Genomic DNA, 22,476 nt, shown 5'->3' on the forward strand with positions numbered 1-22,476 from the left:
ACTGAGCCATCAGGGACGTCCCTGAATGTGTTCCTAATCTGGCACTTTTTCTTTTCCATTTAACTAAATTTTTTTCTCTCTTATTACATATCAAGTAAGAAAATGAAAATCCCCTGTAACCCATCAGCCACATACCATCTGCTTTTAGTCTTTTTCTCTGCATACATTTTTTTTTTTTGAAAAAACAAAATTGGGTTTATATACAAAGTACAGGGATGAACGTCATCAACTCTGGAGTCAGATAGCCTGTGTCTGAATCCTGGCTTTCCCAAACCCTGGAGACTTGAACTAGTTACTTAGTCTTGAAGTGGTTATTGGTAAATCAGGGGAAAGGATCTCTCAGGGTAGTTACAAAGATTAAATGAGACAATGTGTGCGAAGTCATTAGATAGCACTCAATAGCAGTAGCTGTTATTATTTTGTAAAACTGCTCTATTGCAAACATGGTTCCCTGCGGGCACGTGGTATTCAGTCTCTTGTTATGTACCATAATTAATTTAACCAATCTTCCTATTATTCACAAAGCATCTCTGTAGCTGTGTCATGGCACACTCAGGTAAATTCCAGACAGGGAATTGCTGAGGCAAAAGCTAGGCTCATTTGAAAAATTTTAAGACATACAGCTAAATTTCCCACAAAAAGTTTTGCCAAATTCAGTCTCCTAACAATTTAAAAGATTGCTTGTTGCCCTAAATTCTCACAAATACTGGACAGAATAATAATTTTTTTTAATTTGATAGGTTACAAATGGCATATCAGTGTTTTAATTTATATTACGTTGACTTAGTGAGAATAAGCTTTTTTAATGTTTAATGATCGTTTGTGGTTTATTTGTAAATTTTCAATGTAAAGCTTTTCCCCATTTCTTTCTTTTTTCTTTTTTTAAAATTTATTTACTTTTATTTTTGGCTACGTTGGGTCTTCGTTTCTGTGCGAGGGCTTTCTCTAGTTGCGGCGAGCGGGGGCCACTCTTCATTGCGGTGCGCAGGCCTCTCTTGTTGCGGAGCGCAGGCTCCAGACACGCAGGCTCAGTAGTTGTGGCCCACGGGCCCAGTTGCTCCGTGGCATGTGGGATCTTCCCAGACCAGGGCTCGAACCCATGTCCCCTACATTGGCAGGCAGATTCTCAACCACTGTGCCACCAGGGAAGCCCCCCCATTTCTTTCTATTAATTTCTTAGTTGGCATAATAAGTACAGAAAGAGCCTGGATCTCTGATGATATCACTGACCTGCTGGACCATCTCCAAGCTGGTTGAAGTCACTGTCACATTTTATGTGCCTTGCAGTCAAGCCACAGAATTATCAGTTAGGATTTCTTTACAGTCCCAACTGGAAAGCTTTGGGGCCATCTGGAGTCCACACCCTTGACGCACACATTGGAGATCTTAAATGGGCACTGGAAGGGCTGAGGTGTCACCATGTGTTTTTGTAGGTAGTGCGCATGGACATAACTAGATGATTCAAAAAAGATGCCTTCAGGTAAAGGGAGCCGGTAGTCTCATTCATGAAGTCATTTGAGTCTCCCTTTTGAAAACTCCAAAAATAACTGGGAGGCTTGTTGGGGAGAGGGGAAGCATAATACTCCTTTCCAATTGTCATACCAGTGAGGGGTGTTTGCTTGTATGGTTCTAACAGGGGTATCAGTGCTTGACGGAATGTCAGCAACAGACGGTTACAAATTTGTTTAACGTTGATAAAGGATATGATTTATATATTATACAGAATGGCAACCAAAGCAAAATCAAAAAGTCTTCTCATTAAAGGAACAAACTTCCTGGGCCTAGAACTCCATCAGTCAGGCACTCTACTATCAAAGCTCTTATATGGACCTATGAGAAGCTCTCTTCATCCTTCTCACAGGATTCTTAATATTCTCCAAAGCTCTCCCAGCTGCCCTGAGCTCTCAGTCTACCTGCCTGCCTGGTCAGCAAGTGCAAGGAGCGGGTAAGGACCCAGTCCATTCCTTAGTGCTTACTCCAAGTGGTGAACTCAGGGTCAATTCCCCCTTAGCAAGTTCAGGTTTCAGGCAGGGCTTATTATGGGCCTGGGGGCATCTGGGTTATGTATATAATGTTTCTATTGGATCCCGGTATATTTATTATCATTACTACTTAAATTGAAGCAAATAAAAAACGGTGCAAGAGGCCGTATGCACCATGACCCTCCATGGATCTGCTTACAGCTACCAGGGGCCTTTGATTCACTCCATGAGAGACTGTTCACTCTGTAGTTGCTTGAGCACTGACGAGTAAGTGATAAAACAGGAACAGGGTATAGACAACTCTTCCCAAAGGTCTCACTATAAAAGGAAGGTGAGAGAAAGGAGTATACCTAAAGGCTATCTTGGGGTTCAGAGAAAATATTTCTTGTTTGGTTTAAATTACAGGCCAGAATATGTGTCCATGCCAAGAGGACAAGCCATAAAGAAGAAAAGGTGGTTAACTGGTATAATCAGGTACCTTAGAAAGCAGAATGGAATTAGAATTCAGACGAATTAGTGTTAGAAAAGCCAAAAATACATATCTTTTTTTTTTTTTTTTTTTTGCGGTACGCAGGCCTCTCACTGTTGTGGCCTCTCCCGTTGCGGAGCACAAGCTCCGGACGCGCAGGCTCAGCGACCATGGCTCACGGACCCAGCCGCTCCGCGGCACGTGGGATCTTCCCAGACCGGGGCACGATCCCGTGTGCCCTGCATCGGCAGGCGGACTCTCAACCACTGCGCCACCAGGGAAGCCCTATATCTTTTTTTAATTGTGGCAAAGACGAAGGGAGTCAGGGGGTGTCCTCATGTAATAAATGTTTTAAGAAGGGAAAAGAGAGAAAATTGAAGGAAATGTATGGCCTACAACTACACCTTCTCTCTGAAGTTGGGGGATCTGCTGAGAGTATGGGCGCGAATGAGAAGATCAGGGATCTGAAAAAATGATGAACACTGGAGTAGGCCTGTATTCATTTCCTGTGGCGGCAGTAACAAACTACCACAAAACTGGTGGCTTTAAAGCAACGAAAACGTATTACCTGGCATTTCTGTAGATCAGAAGTCCAACATGGGCTTTACTGGGCTAAACCCAAAGCTGTTAGCAGTTCTGGGTTCCTTTCTGGAGACTCTTCCAGGTTTCAGAGGCTTCCTGAGTTCCTGGGCTATGGCCCCCTCCTCCAGCCAACAACACAGCATCTCTCGGACCCTGCTTCCATCATCACATCTCTTTCTCTGACTCTCATCTTCTACCTCCCTCTCCTACCTTTAAGGACCCTTATAATGACAGTAGACCCAATAAACCAGGGTAATCTCCTTATTTTAAAGTCTCCTGATTCGGTAACCTAGCACATTCACATTCTGGGTATTAGGACATGGACATCTTTGGCAGGTCATTATTCTCCTTATCACACAGCCCTAAGGAAACAAAGAGGATGCTCATGTAGGGACCCACAGAGCTCCTATGAAGACTATTTAAACTGAAGACATATGAGATACAGCTGTTGCAGAAAGAAGCTTTTTTTTTTGAAGCTACCCTTATCTGACTAAAGGCAGAGCCTTCAGAGAGTGAAGCTGCTATAAATCCCCTCAGAGGAGCTTCAGTGCCTGGTAGAAGACCAACCACGCACACCTGGGTAAGAAATTGCATAAACAAACATCACAAACTGTCATACTTCTTTCTTTCCCTAAAAGCCTACTTGTCTTTCCTAAAAGTCCTTTGTTTTCCCATAGAATCCCTTTCTCTCCACCCTCCTTTCCCCTATTAAGCTGGTCTATAAGCCTCAGAACCTGATCTTTTCTTCGTTAATCGGTTTGTGGTCAATTAACTTTCATTCCTCCCCCAGCCCCACTAGACCTATTGGCAGAGGCAAAGTTTTTCTTCCAAGGGACCCAGAGAGAGACTACAGAGCAACACCAAGGACCCCTAAGATTGGACTCTATAAAAGTGGTGCTGGGTTTCCCTGGTGGCGCAGTGGTTGGGAGTCCGCCTGCCGATGCAGGGGACATGGGTTCGTGCCCCGGTCTGGGAAGATCCCACCTGCCGCAGAGCGGCTGGGCCCGTGAGCCATGGCCACTGAGCCTGCGCGTCCAGAGCCTGTTGCTCCGCAACGGGAGAGGCCACAACAGTGAGAAGCCCGCGTACCGCCAAAAAAAGAAATGAAAAAAAAAAGTGGTGCTATCAAAGCCACAAATGGGCATGGCTTTCCCAATCACAAAGAAGTAAAGATAGAGCGGGTTAGAAGGTTGAATTAATTCGAGGATGTGGTTTTGCTGGGTGAGTCAGGCAACAGAAAAATGGAGCATGAGTTTGAGCAGGTGAAGTGAATCATCCATAGGAAAGTGAATCCAGGAAGAGACAGGTAGAAAGGGAGCCTATAGCGGGGTCACTTGCAGGCTGAAGAGCTGAAACTGGAGGGTGAAGTCACTGAATAGGAAACTGGCATATGATATTGGCACTCCAGGATTTGACAAGGTCCCATGGTTTGAACATGACAGTAACATTCTGGAAATGGAAGGAAGGTATATTTATCTTCTAGTGCTGAGAACCTGCCATCAGTTTAGCATCTTAAAACAATACTCATTAATTATTTCAAAATTCTGGAGGTCAGGAATCTAGGTGGGCTAGGCTTGGCTCTGCTTAGGGTATCATGGGGCCAAATCGAAGTATGAGCCAGCCAGGCTCTTATCTGAAGACTCTTATCTGAAGAACCTACTTCCAAGGACAGGTTGTTGGCAGAATCCAATTCCTTGCAGTTTTAGGACTGAGGTCCTCGTTTCCTTGCTGTCAGTCAACAGCTCCTTCAGGCTGCCCGCATTCCTTCTCATGGGACTCCGCTCCATCTTCAAAGCAGGTTCTCAAACTTCTCATCTCTTGGATTTCGCCTTCCTCCTTTTGAAGGGTTTGTGTGATGACATCAGGCCCATCTAGATAATCTCACTATCATCTAGATATTTTGGGGTGAACTCATTTGGGACTTCAATCACAACTTCAAAATGTCTCAGAGCAGTACCCAGATTAATGTTTGGTTACATACCAGTGGAATCTTGGACCCTGGGGGAGAAGGGGATCTTTAGAATTCTGCCTGCACTGAAGGTTAAGTTGAGAAGATCAAAGAGCACAGAAGCTAGGGTGATGGGTTGGTCATCTTAATAAACACAGACTCTGCCAAAGTAGTGACATCTTGGAAGAAGAGAAATACCAAAAACCAGTGGTCAATGTTTTTATAGGTATGGGGGGAGGGGAGGGGAGGGGAGGGAAGAAAAGGGAAGAGAAGGTGGCATTAATACAGAGAGAGACAGCGTAAGGTGGGGCGGGGGGCGGGCAGCCAGGGATGGTGGAGGTGTTGAGGCCAGATGTGTAGCCGGACCACCTTGATTCATATAATTTTCTTTATATAGCAGACAAGAGACCAAATAACTCATTTGGTTGTAAAGTTCACAGAGGTAGTCAAGCCCTAAAAAAATGAGCATAGCAGAGGAAAAAATGCATATAATTAGGTAGATAGAAAATTAACCTGCAGTTACAAAGTGGGACAGAAGTTGTAACATGTGTCCCTGCAAGACAGACTGAAAGTTTAGATGTTGAAAGTCCACCAAAGTAAATTTCACAGATCTATAAAGTCTTTAGTTGAAGTAAACTTTTTAATGGAAGTATCACACACATATAGAAAAAGTACAGAAAATCTAAGTAAACAGCTTGATGTGTATTTGCAAAGTAAACACGCTTGTATATCTGTTACTCAGATCAAATATATATATACACACACATACATATTTGTGTATGTTATATGTCAATTATATTTCAATAAAAATAAGCAAACAAGCCAAAAAAAGAAACCAAAATAGACAAAATTCATGTACAGTGATAAAAGTAAGATGAGTAGTTACCTTTGAAAGGGACAATGACTAGGGTGGAACATAAGGGAGACTTCTGGGATACTGATAATAAACAAACAAACAAACAAAAAATAGATATGGGGGTCTGGGTGGCAGATATACAGGTATGTTCACTTTGTAAATATACATCAAATTGTTTACTTAGATTTTCTTTACTTTTTCTGTATTATGTTATACTGCAATTTAAAAGTTTACTTAAACATAGGACTTTATGGATATGTGTTATGTGAAAAAAAAGATGGGGAGATGCTAGATTAAAACAAGTTGATTAAGTAGGTTTCATCCCTGCAGAACATGCATACAGCATTTGTTCATGGAAACCCTCCACCAAAGAGCAGTTCAAAGGCTCTATTCTCGGTAACGTACTAATAGAAATGGGAGAGTATCTTTGGGGCCAAATTATGGAAGGCTTGAATGCCAAACCAAGGAATGTAGACTTACCTTGAGAGTGAGAAACCACTGAAAGTTTAGTGTAGAGGGATGACATTGTCAAAGTGGTGTTTTAGGAAGATTAATCTGTTCATGTATAGAATGGTTGGGGGAATGTGGGAAGGCAGATCAGTCTGGAAATGAAAAAAATAAAGACTGAACTAGAGCAATGGTGGAAAAAATTTGTGAGGAAAGAGACACAAAAAAAACATCATAAAGTAAGAATTTACAGTTCCTGGTAATGGATAAAACATTGAAAGTGAGAGACAAAAGAAGCCGGAGCTGACTTTAAGATCTCAAACCTGAGAAGCTGAATACCTTGTGGATTGTTAGTGGGAATTACTAAGATAGAAAGCATGTCTTCCACCTAAGTGTATTTCCTCAATGTTGCCTTGCTCAGGGCCTTGAACAGACAAATACTTGATATTTATTGACTGAAAAATAAAAGTGAGTTTATCTTACATAATTCAGGGGTTTATTTACCCTTACCTGAATGTTGTAAAAATGGAAGAGGGTTTCATTGAGACTGACCTTTTTCATTTGATACATTATTGACTGCTATAAACATTTTATTGCCTGTAGAGATAAGAGTTCATTCGTGGGAGCCTGGGAGCAACTGAAGTTAAAGTGTAATGAGCATTAAATGACACATGATTCATTATATAATGCCTTAGACTTTTTTCACTTCTGGCTGTCATGCCATCTATTATAATAGATAATATCAACAGAGCCAAAGACTTACAGCCTCATCCAGAACGACATCTTAGTCTTCTCTATGTCATCACCCATATTAGACCAAGAAACATACATTAATCATTCTCTGTGTAACAAAGCCAACAGCCAATCTAGATGTACCCAAGGTTCATCTCACCGCTACAATTTTTGTTATTTGACACTTGGGTGCCTCACTTTCTTACCTCAAATTAAGAGTGATAATACCTATGTCACTGGGTTGAATAAAGATAAAAATAAAATAATGTATATTTGGAAAACATACGGTAACCTCGATTTTTACCCAGTACCAATAATAACAGCTAATGTTTACTGAGTACTTGCTGCTTGCCAGACAGTGTTCTAAGTGCCTTTAGGTTTTGAGCATTTTTTTTAAACCTCATTTCATCTTCACAACAACGTCCTTAGTGGGTTCTATTAAAATCTCTATCTTGCAGATGATGAAACTGAAGCACAGTGAGATTATGCAACTTGCCCAAAGTCAGAGAGTAAATGACTTTTTTTTTTTTTTTTTGCGATATGCGGGCCTCTCACTGTTGTGGCCTCTCCCATTGCGGAGCACAGGCTCCGGACGCACAGGCCCAGCGGCCATGGCTCACGGGCCCAGCCGCTCCGCGGCATGTGGGATCTTCCCGGACCGGGGCACGAACCCGTGTCCCCTGCATCGGCAGGCGGACTCTCAACCACTGCGCCACCAGGGAAGCCCAATGACTTATGCTTATTATTGCAGATATAAGAAATAAGGACACTATTATTTCCTGTAAAAACTGCTCAAAATTTTCTTTGAAGAGAGAATGTAGAATAAATTCTTTCACCCTTCAAAATCCCCCTCAGTCACAATGGATCAAAGTAAAAGAAGAAAAACGAAAAAGTCCAGTCAGTTGCAAAACCAAGATGAGTATCTCCATGAAAGGAACCCAGAATGTTAATTACCAAGCTTGTGGGTTGAAGGCCTTGAGTCTAGAAGCAGGTAATGGTGGTAAGGAGTTTGGCTGAATAAAGGGAACTCCAATGACACAAAGCAGGGGACTGGAGCCAGGCTCTCTGCTTGAAGCCCAGAGCAGGGATGGGGCTGCCCACTTATAAAAAGGTGGAAGGGGCTTCCCTGGTGGCGCAGTGGTTGAGAGTCCGCCTGCCGATGCGGGGGACACGGGTTCGTGCCCCGGTCCGGGAAGATCCCACATGCCGCGGAGCGGCTGGGCCCGTGAGCCATGGCCGCTGAGCCTGCGCGTCCGGAGCCTGTGCTCCGCAATGGGAGAGGCCACAACAGTGAAAGGCCCGCGTACTGCAAAAAAATAAAAAATAAATAAAATAAAAGGGTGGAAGCTCGTGGGAGAAAGCGCCGCCCAACTCTGCCTGGGGCTGTGTGATGTGGACGGGAATGTTAAGACAGAGAAAAAGCACCTGCGTGGTGAAGCTCCCCCAGCCCATCGTGCCTCCCCGTGCCTCCCTAAAGGGGGGCAGTGGACACCGAGAGCCCCTGGAGTAGACCTCTGCCTGTGAAGTACCTGATCTCCGCTGCTGCCTCTGGGAAGATCTCTAACACGGCCTCCACGGCCCTCTGCTCAGTGACACGGCTTCCCCAATCAGATTGTTTCTCAACAAAAATGTGAGATTCGGGCTTCCCTGGTGGCGCAGTGGTTAAGAGTCCGCCTGCCGATGCGGGGGACGCGGGTTCGTGCCCCGGTCAGGGAAGATCCCATGTGCCGCGGAGCGGCTGGGCCCGTGAGCCATGGCCACTGAGCCTGTGCGTCCGGAGCCCGTGCTCGGCAGCGGGAGACGCCACAGCAGTGAGAGGCCCGCGTACCGCAAAAAAAAAAAGTGAGATTCAAGCTACAATCCTGGTGTTGCCCCACCTCAGTAATTTGTAAGACTGATAATTAAAAAAATTATGTTGGTCCTTAAAAAAACAAAAGCGCTGCTAAGTTCCAGCTAGGGATGTAGCCAGTGGGCTGCTCCATTTATAGGAAACAGGAAGACACAGATGCAGTCTGTTGGGCCTTCTTCCTGCTCCTCCGCGGCTCTTAATCCCCCCTTACGATGTCCACATCTTACCTCCCTGTGGCTATACTTTGGATAATTTCCTCGGATACATCTTCCTGGTCAACTAATACTCTATACAGTTAAATATTTATTTATTTATTTATTTATGTGTGGCAGTGCTGGGTCTTCGTTTCTGTGCGAGGGCTTTCTCTAGTTGCGGCGAGTGGGGACCCCTCTTCATCGCGGTGCGCGGGGCCTCTCACTATCACGTATACCGTTCTATTAATCTTTCGTTTAACTTTCTATCCATTTGAATTCTCAATTTTAGTAAGTTTCTTTTTTTTTAATTTCTAAAAGTAATATTTTGTTCTTCTTCAAACTGGCCTAATCATTAGTCTCCTATTCTCTCGCTTATGTTTTCAATGCCCTTTTTAAATCTGAAAACATTTCAAGCAGACTTATTTTTTAATTTTAATTCTGAAAATTAATTATAAAAGCTGACCTCTCTGTGGTTCTAGTTCTGTTATCTATGGCTTGCTGGATTTATGTTTTATAATATTTTATGGTCAGTTTTTTGTTAACTGTCTCTAGGAATTCCTTGAGGCCTGGTTGAAGGTATGCTCATCTGGGAAAGTCTGTTTTTGCTTCTCTTAGACACCTGGGGATATCACCTACCCTGATACTCTTTAAATTATAGGCTTGTGGGCTTCCCTGGTGGCGCAGTGGTTGAGAATCCGCCTGCCAATGCAGGAGACACGGGTTCGTGCCCCAATCTGGGAAGATCCCACATGCCGCGGAGCAGCTGGGCCCATGAGCCATGGCCGCTGAGCCTGCGTGTCCGGAGCCTGTGCTCCACAACGGGAGAGGCCACAACAGTGAGAGGCCCGCATACCGCAAAAAATAAATAAATAAATAAATAAATTATAGGCTTGTGTTTTGGGATCATATAAAGAAGGTGGACTGGGTCCCAAACTACCTGAGGTCTGGCCAGTGGCTACAAGTTCTCAAAGGAGGTGCCTTTTTTTTTTTTTTTTAAACTTTCATTCATAGCCCAGCCCAAGATAGAAATGTGTTCTTGTGGTTCACCTTTGCAGGGTGGGTTTCCTTTTTAGTTTGCCCTTTCTGAGGGTGCACCTCTCCCAGGCCCAGGGATTATGCTTCCATTTTATGTGAATTCAGGCTTTGTCCCTGTCCCCTCTGTGCAATGCAGTTCAGAGTCTCAATAAAGATGACTGTAGGCCTCAGGGTATCCAAGGCTCTAAAATTTAGTTTACTCCATTCTGATCTTAGTGGACTCATCTAATCATTTAAAAGTAGTTTTAAAATTTTACCAAGCATTTTTAGATATCATGTAGCTGGGTAATTTCAGGGTCTCTAACTGCAATATCACTGAAAATAGAAGTCCTCAAATGTATCTGTCATCTTCTTCACTTTTTCTTCCTACTATGGAAATTTCCAAGCATTTCACAAGTAGAAAGAACAGTATGATGAATGCCTATGTGCTGATCTCAGCTAGTAGCCAATCTTTGTTTCATTGATACTCCTCTTTTCTCCCTCTCCCACAGATTATTTTGAAACAACTTTCAGAGGCCCAATAATTTTATTCATAAATATTTTCATATGTATTTCATACATATTTTCATATGTCCAAAGATATAGACTCTATCTTAATAATTAATTTTCATATTTATCTCATATATCATCTTTCACCAACTCTTTTTTTTTTAATATTTATTATTTGGCTGCATCGGGTCTTAGTTGCAGCACGTGGGATCTTTGTTGCAGAGCGCCAGCTCCTCTCTAGTTGTGGTGTGAGGGCTCAGTAGTTGCAGCGCGCAGGCTTAGCTGTCCCACGGCATGTGGGATCTTAGTTCCCCGACCAGGGATCAAACCTGCATCCCTGCATTGGAAGGCAGATTCTTAACCACTGGACCACCAGGGAAGTCCCTCACCAACTCTTTTAATTTAAGCTATTTACTTCCTTTTTATAGGCAAATTATAAATATAATAATTAAATCAAAGAGTAGGCTACAAAGTTTAAAGTAAATTTAATTTTAAATGTCACACTTTTCCTAATAATGAAATGTACTTATCTTATGCCTAATTTCCTTGGAGTCATAGTATTTCTCCATGTGCCTTATCCACCATGCCAAGTGATGACAAATATCCTTGACCATTAACGAAGTCAGAGCAGAGAGCATCCATGAACTCTAGATGGAAAAAAAAAACCAACTAACAACAAGACCCAGCTAATTAACAGAGAGATAAAAATAAAGAACTCTGGAAAAAAAATAAGTAAAAAGATTGGTAATATGCATTAAAATACATTTATATAGAAAATAATACTTCTCACCATGGAAATTATGTTTATACACATAATGTAAGTATTATAAACATAAAAACTTACAAATCTTAAAAGCTAAGGGGGAGGTGAAAGGAGGTGGAAAGAAACGTGAGTCATTCTCATCTTTCAAAGCAGGAAACCAATTGATACCTTTTGTTGGCTGCACTGGGTCTTCATTGCTGCGTGCGGGCTTTCTCTAGTTGTGGCGAGCATGGGCTACTCTTTTTGTTGCAGTGTGCGGGCTTCTCACTGCGGTGGCTTCTCTTGTTGAGGAGCACAGGCTCTAGGCACGCGGGCTTCAGTAGTTGCAGCACGTGGGCTCAGTAGCTGCGGCATGTGGGCCCTAGAGCACACGGGCTTCAGTAGTTGCAGTGTGTGAGCTCAGTAGTTGTGGTGTGCAGGCTCTAGGGTGCGCGGGCCTCAGTAGTTGTGGTGCACGGGCTTAGTTGCTCCGCGGCATGTGGGATCTTCCCGGATCAGGGATCAAACCTGTGTCCCCTGCATTGGCAGGTGGATGCTTAACCGCTGGGCCACCAATTGATATCTTTTTAAATGAAACTATTTAAAACCTACATGTGCAACCTCCAAATATTTATTATGGCCTCAAATTAAATCAGAGAGGGTTTTTTTTTTTGGTTTGTTTTTTGTGGTTTTTATTTATTTATTTATTTATTTTAGTCAAGAGTGAAGCTCAAAATGTGAATTATTATTTTTCTCACCCATTTAAAAAAAAATTCTGCACTGCTTTAATCATTTGAAATGAGATGCATGATTCTTATTTTTTAAAAAAAAGAATTTTTAAATAAGTGAAGTTCCCAAAGGGTGAATTAGCCAATTTAACTTTCTATGCTAAGGATAGTGGTCAAAAAAGATACCCCACCAGATGAAGTTTTCTCTCTCATCTCTGAAAATATGCTATTAACATCACACAAAAACTTTTTCAATCTTGCAGTGGTTTCAAGTGAGGGCACTACATGCCCCCCTCCCCGCCCTTCCCAGAGGATGTTTAGAAATGTTTAGTCCCTTTTTGGTGGTCATAATGTCTGAGGGTTGCTATTGGCATGTAGTGGTCATAGGCCAAGGAGGGAAAGCATACTGTAAAATAAGCAATAGTGTCATATTGAAGAAATCATTGCCAAATCTATTGTCATAATGATTTTCCCCGACCGCTTCCTTCTAAGAGTTTTATAGTTTTAGCTCTCAAGTATTAGGTCTTTTATCCATCTTGAGTTTTCTATCTGTGGTGTAAAGAAAGGTTCCATGGGCTTCCCTGGTGGCGCAGTGGTTGAGAGTCCGCCTGCCAATGCAGGGGACACAGGTTCGTGCCCCGGTCTGGGAAGATCCCATGTGCCGCGGAGCGGCTGGGCCCGTGAGCCATGGCCGCTGAGCCTGCGCGTCCGGAGCCTGTGCTCCGCAACGGGAGAGGCCACAACAGTGAGAGGCCCGCATATCACACACACACACAAAAAGAAAGGTTCCATATTCATTCTTTTGCACACAGATATAGTTTTCCCAACACCATCTTTAAAAATTGAAATATAGTTGATATACAATATTATGTTAGTTTCAGGTGTACTACACAGTGATTTGACATTTGCATACATTATGAAATGATCGCCATAAGTCTAATAACTGTCCCCATTCAAAATTATTACAATATAATGATCATATTCCTTATGCTGTACATTACATCCCCATGGCTTATTTATTTTATAACTGGAGGTCTGTACCTCTTAATCTCCTTCACCTATTTCTCCCCTCACCCTCCATTCTGGCAACCATGACTTTGTTCTCCATATCTGTGAATCTGTTTTCATTTTGTTTTGTTTTTTATATTCCATATATAAGTGAGATTGTACAGGATTTGTCCTTCTCTGTCTGATTTATTTTACTTAGCATAACACCCTCCAGATCCATTCATGTTGTTGCAAATGGCAAGATTTTTTATGGCTGTGTAGTATTCCATTGTGTACACACACCACATCTTCTTTATCCATTGATCTGTTGGTGGACACTTAGGTTGCTCCCATATCTTGGCAGTTGTAAATACTGCTGCTATGGATTGCATGTATCTTTTTGAATTAGTGCTTTCTTTTTTTTCTGGATACTGTATATCCAGGAGCAGAACAGCTGGGTCATACGGTAGTTCTATTTTTAGTTTTTTGAGAAACCTCCAGACTGTTTTCTGCAGTGGCTGCAGCAATTTACACTCCTACCAACAGTGTGCAAGTGTTCCCTTTTCTCCACAGCCTCGCCAATACTTACTTGTTGTCTTTTTCATGGTTGCCATTCTGACAGATGTGAGGTAGTATCTCACTGTGGTTTTGATTTACATTTCCCTTATGGTTAGTGATGTTGAGCATCTTTTCATGTGTCTGCTGGCCATTTGTATGTCTTCTTTGGAAAAATATCTATTCAGATCCTCTGCCCATTTTTTTAAAAATATTTATTTTGTATTGCAGTATAGTTGATTAACAATGTTGTATTAGTTCAGGTATAGTTGATTAACAATGTTGTATTAGTTAGAGCAAAATAGTTCAGTTACACATATACATGTGCCTATTCTTTTTCAAATTCTTTTCCCTTTTACATTATTACATAATACTGAGCAGAGTTCCCTGTGCTGTATAGTAGGTCCTTGTTGGTTACCTATTTTAGATATAGTTGTGTGTATATGTCAGTCCCAAACTCCCAATTTATCCCTCCCCTCCACCTTTCCCCTTTGGTAACCATAAGTTTGTTTCCTAAGTTTGTCAGTCTGTTTCTGTTTTGCAGATAAGTTCACTTGTATCTTTTTTTTTTTTTTTTTTTTGGATTCTGCATATAAGCAATACCATATACTTGTCTTTCTCTTTCTCTGTCTGGCTTACTTCACTTAGTATGATAATCTCCAGGTTCATCCATGTTGCTGTAAATGTCTGCCCATTTTTTTAATCAGGTTGTTTGTTTTTTGTTGAACTGCCTAAGCTTTTGTTTTTGTTTTTGTTTGGCTGTGCAGTGTGGCATGCAGATCCCAGTTCCCTGACCAGGGATTGAACCCGCACCCCTTGCAGTGGAAGCGCAGAGTCCTAACCAGGGAAGTCCCTCTTTGTATATTTTGGATATTAACCCCTTACCAGATATATTGTTTGCAAGTATCTTCTCCTGTTCAGTAGGCTACCTTTTCATTTTGTTGAGAGATTCTTTTGCTGCGCAAAAGCTTTTTAGTTTGACGTGGTCCTATTTGTTTATTTTTGCTTTTGTTTCCCTTGCTTGAGGAGACAGATCCAAAAAACTATTGCTAAGACTGATGTCAAAAAGCATACCCTTGGGCTTCCCTGGTGGTGCAGTGGTTGAGAGTCCGCCTGCCGATGCAGGGGACGCGGGTTCGTGCCCCGGTCTGGGAAGAGCCCACATGCTGCGGAGCAGCTAGGCCCGTGAGCCATGGCTGCTGAGCCTGCGTGTCCGGAGCCTGTGCTCCACAACAGGAGAGGCCACAACAGTGGGAGGCCCGCGTACCGCAAAAAAAAAAAAAAAAAAAAGCATACCCCCTGTTTTCTTCCAGGAGTTGTATAGTTTCAGGTCTTATATTGAAGTCTTTAATCCATTTTGAGTTTATTTTTCTATATAGTGTGAGAAAGTAGTCTAGTTTAATTCTTTTGCATGTAGCTGTCCAGTTTTCCCAACACCATTTATTGAAGAGGCTGTCTTTTCCCCATTGTATATTTTTGCCTCCTTTGTCATAGACTAATTCACCACATTTATTTCTGGATTTATTTTTGGGCTCTCTATTCTGTTCCACTGATCTATGTGTTTGTTTTTGTGCCAGTACCATACTGTTTTGATTACTGCAGCTTTGTAGTATACTTTGAAATCAGGACCCAACACCATTTCTTGAAAAAGACTGTCCTTTTCCCATTGAGTGATCTTGGTACCTTTGTTGAAAATCAACTGACCATACAAGTGTTTATTCTTGGGCTCTCTAGTCTATTCTATTAGTCTATATGTCTCTTCTTATGCCAGTACTGCAATGTTTTGTTTTTTTAACTATATTACAAATTATTTTATTTGATCCTTTTAGACATTAAGACAATAATAGTATAGTTTCTATATATTTAAAAAATTTTTTTTATCAAAGTATAGTTGACTTACAGTATTATATTAAGTGTACAACATGGTAATTTAATATTTTTATAGATTATACTCCATACAATGTTATTATAAAATACTGACACATTCCCTGTGCTGTACACTACATCCTTGTAATTTATTTATTTTATACCCAGTAGTTTGTACCTCTTGGTCACCTTCACCTGTTTGCCCCTCTTACCACTCCTCTCCCCTCTGGTAACCACTAGTTTGTTCTCTGTATCTGTTAGTTTGTTTCTGTTTTGTTATAATTGTTCATTTGTTTTACTTTTTAGATTCCACAGATGAGTGAAATCATATGGTGTTTGTCTGACTTATTTCATTTAGCGTAATACCCTCAACGTTCATCCATGTTGTCACAAATGGCAAGATTTCATCTTTTTTATGGCTGAGTAGTATTCCTTTGTATATATACACCACATCTTCTCTATCCATTCATTTATCGATGGGCACTTAGGTTGTTTCCATATCTTCACTATTGTAAATAATGCTGCAATGAACACAGGGATGGGGGTGCATATACCTTTTAGAATTAGCGTTTTCATATTCTTTGCATAAATTCCCAGAAGCGGAATAGCTGGATCACATGGCAGGTCTATTCTTAATATTTTGAGGAACCTCCATATTGTTTTGCATAGAGGCTGCACAAATTAAATTTGGTTTGCTAATAATTTGATTGAGGATTTTTGCATCTATGTTCATCAGAAACACTGGTCTGTAATTTTCTTTTTTTGTGTTGTCCTTGTCTAGTTTTGGCATCAGGGTGACATTGGCCTCGTAAAATGTGTTAGGTAGTGTTCCCTCCTCTTCAAATTTTTGGAAGAGTTTGAGAAGGATAGGTATCAAATATTCTTTGAATGTTTGATAGAATTTACCAATGAAGACATTTACCAATGTCTGATCCTGGACTCTTATTTGGGGGGACGTTTTTGATTACTGTTTCAATCTCCTTACTAGTGATTGGTCTATTCAGATTTTTTATTTCTTCATGATTCAGTCTTGGAAGGTTGTATAATTCTAAGAATTTATCCATTTCTTCTAGGTTGTCCAATTTATTGATGGATAGCTATTCATGGTAGTCTCTTATAATCCTTTATTTCTGTGGTCTTCATTGGAACTTCTGCTTTTTCATTTCTGATTTTATTTGAGCCTTCTCTCTTTTTTCTTACTGAGTCTAGCTAAAGGTTTCTCCATTTTGTTTATCTCTTCAAAGAACCAGCTCTTAGTTTCACTGATCTTTTCTACTGTCATTTTAGTCTCTATTTCATTTATTTCTGCTCTGATTTTTATTATTTCCTTCTTTCTACTGACTTTGGGCTTCATTTGTTCTTTTTCTAGCTCCTTTAGGTGTCAGGTTAAATTGTTTGAGATTTTTCTTGTTTCTTGAGGTAGGCTTGTATGCTATAAACTTCTTAGTATCAATTTTGCTGAATCTCATAACTTTTGAGATGTTATATTTTCATTTTCATTTTTCTTCAGGTTTTTAAAATTTCTACTTTGATTTCTTTGTTGACCCAACAGTTGTTCAGTAGCAATGCTTTTTAGACTCCACATATTTGTGATTTTTCCAGCTTTCTTCTTGTAGCTGATTTCTAGTTTCATTCCATTAAGATCAGAAAAGAAGCCTGACATGATTTTAACCTTCTTGAATTTACTGAGACTTGTTCTGTGTCCCCACATAGGGTCTATCCTTAGGAATGTTCCATGTGCACTTGTGAAGAGTGTGTATTCTGCTTTCAGATGAAATGTTCTTTATGTATCTATTAAGTTTATCTGGTCCAATGTTTCCTTTAAGGCTGATGATTCCTTGTTGACTTTCTGTCTAGATGATATATCTATTGATGTAAGTGGGGTGTTAAAGCCCCCTACTATTATTATGTTGCTGTCAAGTTCTCCCTTTAGGTCTGTTAATAATTGCTTTTATATATTTTGGTGCTCCTATGTTAGATGCATATATATTAATAAATGTTTTCTTGATGGACTGTCCCTTTTATCATTACTTAATGTCTATATTTGTTTCTTATTGCCTTTTTTGTCTTGAAGTCTATTTCGACTGATTTGAGAATTGCCACACTTGCTTTCTTTTGGTTGCCATTTTCTTGGAGGGTCATCTTCCATTTCTTCACTTGGGGCCTATGTTTGTGTTGAGAGCTGAGATGAGTCTCACAGAGGCAGCATATAGTTTTGGGCCTTGTATTTTTTTTTTTTCTGCAGTATGCGGGCCTCTCACTGTTGTGGCCTTTCCCGTTGCAGAGCACAGGCTCCGGACGCGCAGGCTCAGCGGCCACGGCCTATGGGCCCAGCTGCTCCACGGCATGTGGGATCCTCCTGGACCGGGCCACAAACCCATGTCCCCTGCATCAGCAGGCAGACTCTCAACCACTGCGCCACCCTGGAAGCCCATGTAGTATTCTTTTATTTTTTATTTCTGTAAAATCAGTAGTAATGACCCCACTTTCATTTCTGATTTTAGTAATTTCTCTCTTTCCTTAGTCAATGTAGCTAAAGATTTGTTGATCTTTTCCAAGAAATAACTTTTCGTTTCATGGCGTTCTTATACTCAAAAATACACCTACTTATACTTAGTCCATAATTTTATAACTGCTTACTTATGTATTTTCCTTATAAGAGTGAGAATTAATTTTTAAGGCCAGTTTGTAGCTTTACAATAGGTACTCAATAAATTCATTGTTAAATGAATGAGTAAGTTTAAAGGGGTATACAGAAAGAAATGTACATAAATCATAAATGCAAAGGAGGCATGGGGTAGTCTCAGGTAAATGTGCAAAGTTAACCCTAAAATACTGAACACAATACAGTTCCCTTAACAGCATGAATTTTGTTTTTTTCTTAGTATTTACAACAGTTATTGAGGTGGATTTCTATTTTTAAAGCCTGGTTTCTACAGAGTTTAGAGTTCTTCCTTACTCTTCTTTGATGCTTCAACTTTTTTTATCATGAGCCAGCGAATAAATCCCTAGTCTTATCAGGAAATGCTGATATTTTTTCACTTTGTTCTCCAGCCTTAGCTGAACTCATGACCCGTGATGTTTTTGTTTGTCCTCAAATCCAAGCTGTGCCTCCAGGGTTCCATAAGACCTTGCATACAGGCATTGCAATTAAGTCATTCAAACATGCAGGAGTTTATTTACAAAATAGAAGGGCATTTGGTTAATTGTAAGGCCCCTTCCAAGTCCATCAGTCCATGATTCTGCTGAAGATGAGTTACACAGCTCGCTGAGTTTAAATGCCGTGAAATGCTTCCTAGCAGTAGGTTTCAAATTATGGTCTGATAATCCTGGGGTACCATGGAGAGGCTTCAGGACTCCACAAACCTTTTATGCAAATATTGTTTTTAAACTGTTTTCACCATTAAGAAAATGAATGGACAAATCACAGACTGAGAGAAAATTCCATTCTGTAAATGAAATTAAAAATGTAAATATTGCACATGCCTTTAAAAAAATGTATAGGATAGAGGGACAACTTGTATTCAGAATATATAAAAAACACTTACAACTCAATACCAAGAAGATAAATAACCCAGTTTTTAAATGGGCAAAAATTTTAAACAGACATTTCATCAAAGATCTATGAATGGCCAATAAACACATGAAAATATGCTTGATGGTCATTAGAGAAATACAAATTAAAATCACAGTGAGATACCACTTCACACCACTAGAATGGCTATATGCAAAAAGACACAATAACAACTACTGGTGAGAGAATCTGAAGAAACTGGAATCCTCGTACATTGCTGGTGGGAATGTAAAGTGATATAATTACTTTGGAAAACAATGTGGCAGTTTCTTTAAAAGTTAAACATAAATTTACCATGGGACTCAGGAAATTCACTCCTAGCAATCTATCCAAGAGAAATAACAACATATATTCACATAAAGGCCTGTAAGCAAATGTAGCATTATTCCTAATAACCAAAAATTGGAAAAAAACCTAAATGTGCACCAACTGGTGAGTATAGATAAACAAAATTTGGTATATCCATACAGTAGAATATTGTTCAGCAATAAAAATTAATAATTCATGTTATAAGATGGGCGAACTTCAAGAACATGCTAAGTGAAAGAAGCCAGACAAAAAGATTACAGGATTCAACTTAATGAGATGCCCAGAGAAAGCAAAGCTATAGAGTCAGAAAGTACCTTAGTGTTTGGGGTGGGAAAGAGGAATGTTGCAGATAGGCAAGAAAAAAATTTTTTTCAACACAACTCTTCCTATAGTGCATTCAGCAGTTATCAGTTACAGCATCTTGTGTAACTGGCTCAAAAGAGCCCACCCATATACTAGAACCAGTCCATAGTCCAATTAGAGATTTGTTTCCACATCCAAAGTAACTTTTTGACTATGCTGATGGGGGATTCTAGGTACTGCATTGACTTGTGCCCCACTGTCACAAAGGGCTGACAGGTTTGACAACTTTATTTTTATTATAGCCGCACTATGCAGCATGCAGGATCTTAGCTCCCCAACCAGGGATCGAACCTGTGCCCCCTGCAGTGGAAGCACAGAGTCTTAACCACTAGACCACCAGGGAAGTCCCAGGTTTGACAACTTTGAATGCCATCAAGTTCCCAACACACTTTGACCAGTGCATAAATCTTCCAGTCCCAGATAGAAACAGGGGAGCCTCAACCCTTGTCTTAGGCCTGCTCCTTCTTAAAAGGAGAAAGGCCTAGGAGGTGGTGCTGAATGCATTAGGTACACATCAATCCAAACTGCACGGATCTCCGCAAGGGGACCTTGGTTCTCTTGGCCCTCCTCCTGCTGCAGCAGTAGGGTCAGCCACAGAGAGCTGCGTGGGTTCCACTCCTGGCTCGCCCACACAGCTGGCAGGGCGACCTCCTCTGCTAGTCAAGGAAGAAGCCTCTACAGTCTCATTGGGCTTTTGCCCAAACCCATTCCTTGTAACACTTCTTTCCAGCTTAGTGTAGGAATAGACCTTAGTACATTATGATGCAACTGAGTGTCCCTTGTCACCACTTTATCAATGAGGTCTGCTACCTTCCAGGGCCTGTTCCATACCTGCTTAGTCCACCAGGTATGTCTCACCTGTATTTTTTTCTTTTTTTTTTTATTAGTTATCTATTTTATACACATCAGTGTATACATGTCAATCCCAATCTCCCAATACATCCCACCACCACCACCCCACCACTTTCCCCGCTTGGCGTCCATACGTTTGTTCTCTACATCTGTGTCTCTACTTAGACAGCAAAGGTTTAACTTCAAAAAACATTTAAAAAAATCAGGTGTTCCATTTCCTCCGTTATCCAACATTTCTTAGAAACATAGAGTACTCTTTCCTGCTTCCTCTTTCCTGTGGGCTGGAATCCAAACATACCGGAGTTCCTGTAGCTATCTTGGACCATGAAATGACTGAGAACAGAAGCTACATATGGCAAAGCAACAAGATAGAAGGAATGAGGGTTCTTGAAACCAGGGAACTGTTATACTCTCTCTGGAATGCCTACCTCTGGATTTCTTGAACATGAGAGGTAGACATCTATATTGTTTTATACCACAGCCTTACGACTAAACTTAATTCTAATGAGAATACTGAGATCAGAGTGGTGCTACAGAGGGAGCAGCAGGCCCCAAACTCTCAGATTGCATGTGCTTGGCATCTCCAAGGCACAGTATAAACGGGCCAGGGTATTGGTAAAGGGAGGGAGATGGAGGGATGGCTAATGGGGAGGCAGATGGTATAGGGCCTAGTGGCTCATTGGTTCTTTGAGCTTTTATTTATATGTAGAAAACCAGTGGGGGATTTTGAGACGAAAAGTGACTATATATATATACACATATATATATGTGTATATATATACATACACATATATATATACGTATATATATATATACGTATATATATATATATATATTTTTTTTTTTGGCTGCATTTGGTCTTCGTTGCTGCGCGCGGGCTTTCTCTAGTTGCAGTGAGCGGGGGCTACTCTTCGTTGCGGTGCGTGGGCTTCTCATTGTAGTGGCTTCTCTTGTTGCGTAGCACGGGCTCTAGGCACACGGGCTTCAGTAGTTGTGGCTCGCGGGCTCTAGAGTGCAGGCTCAGTCGTTCTGGCGCACGGGCTTAGTTGCTCCGCGGCATGTGGGATCTTCCCGGACCAGGGCTCGAACCCGTGTCCCCTGCATCAGCAGGTGGACTCTCAACCACTGTGCCACCAGGGAAGTCCAATAGTCTCTACTATTTTATATGTTTAAAATATTCTAGTATTGATCTTAAAGATCAAAGTCAGTTATTTCACTGACAACAATGGGTTTATCTGGGGATCGCAGAAAATTACAATTTGGGACAAACATGCCATGGCGAAAACCATAGGTAAGTCCAGTGAACAAAGGAGAGGAACATTATTTTATAAAGAAAAGAGGGGAAGTTGGGAGAGGTTGTTTTGAATGAAAGTCCACGGGAGACAAGTGACAGTTCGGGGTAATGACTGTTTCTCTTGGCTGAGTTGCTAGGGTAGTGGATTTCTTCTAGGAGGTGCAATGTACAAGTTTTCCTGGAGGCGCACTGTACACCTTTTCCTGTTGGGGGCTGTAAATGATGACTGTTTTCTGTTGGTTCTTCTTTCGGGCTCTGTACTTGGCAGTGCTTCCTGTAACTGATGTGGCGTTGTACTGTGTGAGTGCTCCCCCTCCTGGTCTCCCAACGTCATTTCAGTGAGGTGTCACTTTATTAATTTTCATCCTAGGTTATAAAATTTCGTGGAAAACTTTTCACAATCACCTTTATTAACTGGCCAAAGCTAAAACCGAATCCTTTGTAACTCGTTTTAGAGTAGCCTATCAGAAAAACTAATGTGTTAACACAAGGATGTGGTCTATATAGAAACTAAAAACAGTCCAAGATCGTGTAGGTGGGCTCAGAGAGTACTACCTCTGAATCCTGCCTCTGGGTTTTACCAATTGTGTGGGTGAGCTCGATGTGTGGAATTCGAGTGCCTA

At 41.1% G+C, this 22,476-nt stretch overlaps 1 protein-coding gene and 1 long non-coding RNA gene across 8 annotated transcripts in view; both read right to left on the minus strand.

Moving 5' to 3' along the window:
- Nucleotides 1–22,476, minus strand: part of ABCG2 (ATP binding cassette subfamily G member 2 (JR blood group)) — a 142,134-nt gene that overhangs the window by 74,004 nt on the left and 45,654 nt on the right. The window contains exon 2 of one of the 7 annotated variants that reach the window (XM_081230017.1): nt 11,515–11,707. The exons of the other annotated variants lie outside the window; for them this stretch is intronic. The gene's annotated coding sequence lies outside the window, so the exon portion shown is untranslated. The remainder of the gene's footprint in view (nt 1–11,514; nt 11,708–22,476) is intronic. 7 annotated transcript variants of the gene reach the window in all.
- LOC308620442 lies at nt 4,681–8,702 on the minus strand. Its single transcript, XR_014016320.1, has 3 exons — nt 7,971–8,702; nt 6,795–6,921; nt 4,681–5,031 (listed from the first exon to the last, which is right to left on the minus strand). It is a non-coding gene; the product is annotated as an uncharacterized lncRNA (long non-coding RNA).

The sequence above is a fragment of the Mesoplodon bidens genome (genome assembly GCF_964165515.1).
Source record: "Mesoplodon bidens genome assembly, chromosome: 1".
Lineage (NCBI taxonomy): Eukaryota > Metazoa > Chordata > Mammalia > Artiodactyla > Ziphiidae > Mesoplodon > Mesoplodon bidens.